Source organism: Mus pahari, chromosome 7 (assembly GCF_900095145.1).
Source record: "Mus pahari chromosome 7, PAHARI_EIJ_v1.1, whole genome shotgun sequence".
Lineage (NCBI taxonomy): Eukaryota > Metazoa > Chordata > Mammalia > Rodentia > Muridae > Mus > Mus pahari.
Genome location: NC_034596.1, coordinates 95,287,132 through 95,293,765, shown reverse-complemented (window position 1 = coordinate 95,293,765; position 6,634 = coordinate 95,287,132). Strand labels below are relative to the sequence as shown.

The following is a 6,634-nucleotide window of genomic DNA, read 5'->3' as shown; positions in this document are numbered from 1 at the left end:
AAAAAAAAAAAAGAATGAGCAATGTAAACTCACCACTCAACAGCAACAAATCAATAATCCAATTAACCTATGGGCAAGGGGCTCAAATAGCTCTTTCTCCAAAGGAAATGTACAAATGAGCAATGAACTAGAAAAAGAGGCTGACACTGTAAAGCAGTGGTTTTCCACCTTCCTCACACTGTGATCTTCATGTTGTGGTGACCGCCCCATCTCACATCACTACCACCATAAAATTAGTTTCACTGCTACTCCATAACTGTCATTTTACTACTGTCATGAACTGTAATGTAGATATCTGTATTTTTGGATAGTTTTTTTGTTTGTTTGGTTTGTTTTTTTTTTTTCGAGACAGGGTTTCCCTGTATAGCCCTGGCTGTCCTGGAACTCATTTTGTAGATCAGGCTGGCCTTGAACTCAGAAATCCACCTGCCTCTGCCTCCCAAGTGCTGGGATTAAAAACGTGCACCACCACTGCCAGCTTGGATAGTCTTAGGTGACCTCTATGAAAGGGTCATTAACCCCCAAAGGGCTAAAGACCTACAGCCCGAGAAAAACTGCTTTATGGTATAAAGCATTACAGAGTGTAAATCAAACTACAAGGACCTGATGGAGAGTCTATTGCAAAACACCAAAGCAAAAGCAGAAGACTCGAGTTAACCAATTTTTAGAGAAGTGAAATCCTTTGATCATGAAATGGCAGGGCCTCCTCGAGGATCCAATGACTCATCCCCAAAACAACTAAACAGTGTAGCCAGCAAGCCACTTCAGGTATGTGCACCAAGGATGCAGGGCAGGAAATCCACTACACTTGTACGCATCAGTGTTCCTAACTGCATCATTCACGAAGGCCCAAAGGCAGAAACGATCTAAACACTGATGGGTGGTATATAAACACATAGTTATATACTTCTAGTGCAGTACCACTCAGCCTCTAAAAGGAACGACATTTCTTACACACGCTGTAATACAGATGTGTCCTGAAGCATTAGGAAAGCCACTACACGTGAGGCCAGGTGTAAGATAAATGTTGTACGATTCCACTTCTATGAACTATCTGAATGAGTTAAGTTCACAAAGATAGCAAAAATATCAGAGTGTAAGTTCCCAGTGGCTTCTAAAGGGACAGGGATAGGGGAGAGTTTTAGTTTGAGATGAGGAAAAAGTTCTGGAGGAAGATGGTGGCGTTGGTTGTGGCTCAATGCCTCCGAATTCACACAGAGAACTGTTAACATGCTGACCTGTATTGGTCAGTAACTGCCAGTTATAAAGTAACTGAAGCCTCTGCTGTGAAATCTGCCATTGATACGCATGTGCAGAGAGGTTAGAAATGTAAATTTCTAAAGAAGAGGAGGAAGAGGAAGAGGAAGAGGAAGAGGAAGAGGAAGAGGAAGAGGAGACAGCTAGATAGTATGATGTGGGCTACTTCAACACGTTCTATAAGAAAAATAACATTCTTGGGGCTGGGGAAATGACTCAGCCTGAGTCCAATCCTAGACCCTGATTGAAAAGACAGCCTGGTTTGTGGTAGTAATCTCAGAGGTGGAAGGCTGAGACAAGAGGACCCCTGGGACTTTTGGGCCAGCCAGCCTAGTCACTGGTGAGTCTCAGATCCCAGTGAGAGACCCCACCTCAAAGCACCGTGTGCTCTGAGGAACTATATCTGAGGTTGATTGGACCCCACAAACACCTGCACATGCATATGCACACACACATACACAGACACACACATGTATATACATATTTGTGAAAAACGCTTGTATGCACAAGTAAAATTAAATTTGAGAGAGAGAGAGAGAGAGAGAGAGAGAGAGAGAGAGAGAGAGAGAGAGAGAGAGAGAGTCCCACATCTCAGTCCCAGCTGACCTTCTAGAAGGCGGGGAAAGGGAGCCACAGCCAGGAGCTCATCTATCTTTCTGGAGCCAGTTAACCAACTGAACCAAGAACTTGGAAATCACATTTCAGGATTGCAAAAGTCTACTTCTCTGTCCCAGGCTCCCAGTGCAAGCAAAGGGTGGGAGAAGGACAGTGGAGTGGAGGACAGGACACAAACCAGGAGGCCTTCTTCTCCAGCGGCCCCGACCCTCAGAAGAGCCTGTCACAAGCAGCAGTCCACTGGAGACAGCACGAAGGCCAGCTTCATCGACCCCACCCCACCCTTCAGCTCAGCTTGTCCAGGGCAGAGGCCAAGAGGCTTCGGCCTGAAACATGGCTGGGGGGAGGGCAGTGGGCAGGAAAGGAGCCAGGAGACAAGGCAGGGACAGAGTCCAGATTCCAGGGTGTGACTTGCCTAGGTTTCTGGCTCTGCTCGGCAGCCCTTGGAGTTATTAGAAAAATGACTTTGCAAATGTGTAAGAGTGTCAGAGAGTTATCTTGCCTGAGGTATCCCAGTCAAGCAACCCACAGTAAAAGATCGTTCAACTGACAGAGGCTAACCCCAGATCTGCAAATAGAGTCTAGAGTCACTATCCTGTAGAGGGGACACACTGTCTGATGTCCCCAGTGAAGGTAAAAGAAGTCTCCTGGAGAGCACTGTCCTGCATCCTCTGGCTGATGAAGGAGCTCATATTGTTCAGAAGACACTAAGAGGCTCCTTGTCACACCCCTGCAACCTACCACATGCTAAGTGACAGTATGCCCTGTCCCCTCCCTCCATCCACAAAGGCAGTGGATTTTATTACAGTCTCTTATTTGTCTCTATGCTATAGGCCCCATCCATTTGCATCTGCCCTTGGTAACTAGTTGCTAGATTAAGATCAACCGTACCTGACCAAAAAAATTATACAGAAGCTAACTTTGTAGCTTGGATCATGTTGGGCAGTGCGATTGCAAAATTGTTTAGCTAGAAAAGGTGGGTGGTGGGCAGTCAAGGAAAGGCACTTGGAAACCATCTGTTTCTTCCGGCATTGTAGTGGGTTGTCTTGAGGCTCTCCCCAAAGACATATCCAAGCTTGAGTTCCCGGTACCTAAGAACACGGCCTTCTTTTTTGTTTTTCGAGACAGGGTTTCTCTGTATAGCCCTGACTGTCCTGGAACTCACTCTGTAGACCAGGCTGGCCTCGAACTCAGAAATCTGCCTGCCTCTGCCTCTCGAGTGCTGGGATTAAAGGCGTGCGCCACCACACCCAGCTGAACACGGCCTTCTATGAGGAAAGGGTGTTTTAAATAAAATTCCGTGAAGACTCTTAAGATGAGATTACTGTGGGTCAACTGAGTGACCCGAAGTCCAGTGGCAACATCTATGAAGAAAGAGTTGACAAAGAACAGGAGAAACACTGAAGGAGTGACTTGTGAAAGAGGAGGGGAGGTGGGGCAGCAAGGACAGCCTGGGGCAACCAAAACCAAGACAGGTCAGGAAAGAATGTTCCAGAAGCCCGCAGAGGGTGTATGGTTCTGCTGACTCGCAGATGTCAATCTTCAGCCTTCCAGAACTTCTAGCTAACACACTTTTGATGTTTGTGATGTAACATGTGACATGTGGTAGCCCAAAGTGGCTGTTACATGTCCAGAAAGTTATAAAAAGTATGTATGTATGTATGTATTGTGGTGTGTGTCTGTGTTGTGTGTGTATATACATGTGTGTACATACTGCAGTACACATGTGGAAGTCAGAGGATAACTTTCAGGAGTTGATTTTCCCTTTCCACCACATGGTTCCTCCTAGGGATCAAACTCCGGTTTCCAGGCTTGGTGGCAGACACCTTTGTCTGCTAAGCCATCTTGCCAACCCCACCTAAAGGGTTTTAAGGCTGTTCTTCCCTGTCTCTGGTGGGACAGTTACTTGACTCTGAATTTCAGACCTAGGTGATCAATCGAAATAACCCTTCCTCATGAACTTGATGTGCCCCACTCCTCAGTGCTAGGGATTGAACCCAGGGCCTCCTGAACGCTAAGCAAGTGCTTTACCACTAAGTTTGACCCTTAGTCCCAGGCCTGTTTGTTAGGGGATGGACACATGACCCATGTAAGCATTCTATGTGTAGCTTTAGGGAAATAATAGTCTATGTCTTTGAAATTGTTATCTGTAACGACAGTGGAAGAAGGGGCTACCGGTGACTATTTCTGTCACCTCATGGAAATAGCAGATCTGAGGAAGAAGCCAAGAGGGAAAGAAAAACCTAGACTGGAAAAGGGAAGTCAGGTCTCCATACACCCCACACTCTACAAACAGGTGTGCCTAGAAACATCTGTTAGACAGTAAATACCCCCTATGGCTTAAATCGCATTGCGACAGAAACTCCGTCATTCCAGACAGCAGGTCCAGCAGTAACCGAACTTCAAGTTTGATAACTAAAAACAACCTTCACCTCACAATGAAGGTGTCTATGAAGCACAGAAAGTTCTTCCTGGTGGACAATGCTACAGCCAGAAGGACGTATAGGCAACCCCTTGGTTAGAACTGTGGAAGGAGCCCCAGCAGCCCCACAGCTGAGGAAAGCCACACCGTCCAACAGCCTAATGCTTACCAAGTAGCTGCTCAACAGAGGACCTATCTCATTCTTCCAGTTCCAAGTCCTGCTGAACTGACAACAGACCAAAGGCAATGATGTCATGAATGGGGGATCCCAAAGAGGAGAGGTATAGGGAGGAGATGGTGTTCTCTGCCAGCTGGCTACGTAGCTCTATAAGAATGATTCTCAGAGCCAAGTGATGCTCTGTTTGAAAGTCAGAAACAGCCAAGTGTTGGCTCGCCTATAATCCCAGCACTTGGGAGGTGGAGGCAGGAGGACTAGGAGTTCAATGTCATCCTCGGTCCCTTCCCCCCACCCCTCCCAAAAAAGTGAAATAAAACAAAAATAGTTGGAAGCATGCTGAAGAGTTGTCAAGGTGTGACACAGTGGGCTCTTTGACAGGGACCAGTTTCTGAAAAAAATACAGTTCATTTCTCTCCCATTCATAAAGCAACCTCCCCATGTATGCATGGGCTGCAAATAGGGAAATAACAAGATGAACATCAGATGTGAGAAGGAGGCAGAGAATGAAGGATTATGGGCTACATAGGGAATCTCTCTCTCTTACACACACACACACACACACACACACACAGAGAGAGAGAGAGAGAGAGAGAGAGAGAGACAGAGACAGAGACAGAGACAGAGACAGAGACAGAGACACAGAGAGAGGCAGAGACACAGAGAGAATCCCAAGTAGGTTGAGTTTTGATAGGATTTAGCACTAGGAGCAATGGGTGGAGGAAGGTTCCAGGAGAGATTGGGCAGCTCTGGGCAGGTTCACACCTCTCCTTAATATGAGAAAGATAAATGGAGAGGAGTTGGAGTGATTGCCAGGGCCTTGATACCTCTAATTTCCTACAGCTTCAGTGTCATTCAGGTACATCAATGGTCAGGGTCTATTCTGTGCCAGTGCCAATGAGGTTTGAGAAAGGGTTTGACACCAAGGGACAGGGAACTATCGAGGGACAACTGGAAGTGTTTCTAGGCAGCTTTAGGGACCAGGACTGTTAATAGTTCAAAGAGGACATGATGAACTGAGTTCTTCCACCACAGTTAGCTCTGGGGAAGGGGCAGGCAGAGGTATTCCAGATGTGGCTCAACTGGAAGGGTAAGCAGACAAAAGTGGTTGGAGGGGGGCTACAGCATAGAGAAGAAAACTGACCACCACAGCCACGAGAAATTCCCACTACATTTAACAGCTCAGGTACTCGGCTGAGAGAACAAGATCATATTCGAGAGTCCATCTTCAACAAAGAAAGTGACTAGCTCTAGATGATGTAATAACAGAAAGTGCTAGGATGCAAAGGACCAAGCAGACGTGGTTCAATTTAACCCCACTACTTTTCTTTCTGAGATTACCCTCTTTTTTTTTTTTTTTTTTTTGCTTTATTTATTTATTATATGTAATTATACACATAGCTGTCTTCAGACACTCCAGAAGAGGGTGTCAGAGAGAGAGAGAGAGAGAGAGTTTTTTTTTTTTTTTTTTTTGTCTATAAAAATGAAACATTCATGCTCTGTAGAGCTTATCAGGGCGAGATGAGAAGATTAATGTTTATATCTCTGCAAAGCTCCGTTAGGACCAAGGCTCACAATTCAGTGCTTTAACTTAATGTAGTAGATGTCTGGTGCATAGTAGGCACTTTGCAAATATGTTTCTTTCTTTCTATGTTAATATTATTCACCAAAGCACATTCTGTGCCCTGAGCTAAGCTCTTCTGAGATGTTGGTATTCATTTCCAGTCTTAGTTCTGTACAGCAATGAGAACAGAACATTGACACATTTATCCCTTTATATTTTTTCACTGAGCCAAGTTAAGCTATGGCTTGACTTACTGAAATCTAGGGGTAAGGATTGAGAGTGAACTCTAGAACTGCAAAGATCAGACCCTCATTTCTGCCAGTCCCACCAACAGACAGGTAAGGCCTGTAGGGGGTCAGCTTTCTGTTACTGCAACAAATATCTGAGATCAATTAATTTATAATGAGGAAAGGTTTATTTTGGTTCACAGTTTCAAGTGTTTCAGAGGGGTCTTTTGGGCCTGAATAGAGGCAGAAAATCATGCCAGAGGGATCATAACAGAAGAAAAATGCACCTCACAGCTGATGTGAAACAGAAAGAGGGAGAGAGAGGGAGGGAGGGGGAGAGAGAGGGAGGAAGGAGGAGAAAGAGAGGGAGGGAG

At 45.6% G+C, this 6,634-nt stretch overlaps 1 protein-coding gene across 4 annotated transcripts in view; it reads right to left on the bottom strand.

Annotated features, from left to right (window-relative positions):
• Dglucy (D-glutamate cyclase) overlaps positions 1-6,634 on the bottom strand; it is an 84,545-nt gene that overhangs the window by 73,383 nt on the left and 4,528 nt on the right. Inside the window, exon 1 of one of the 4 annotated variants that reach the window (XM_029540721.1) lies at positions 2,051-2,118. The exons of 2 other annotated variants lie outside the window; for them this stretch is intronic. The gene's annotated coding sequence lies outside the window, so the exon portion shown is untranslated. Of the gene's footprint in view, positions 1-1,863; positions 1,931-2,050; positions 2,119-6,634 lie in introns of those variants that run through there. One more of the 4 variants, XM_029540722.1, reaches the window with a different exon arrangement.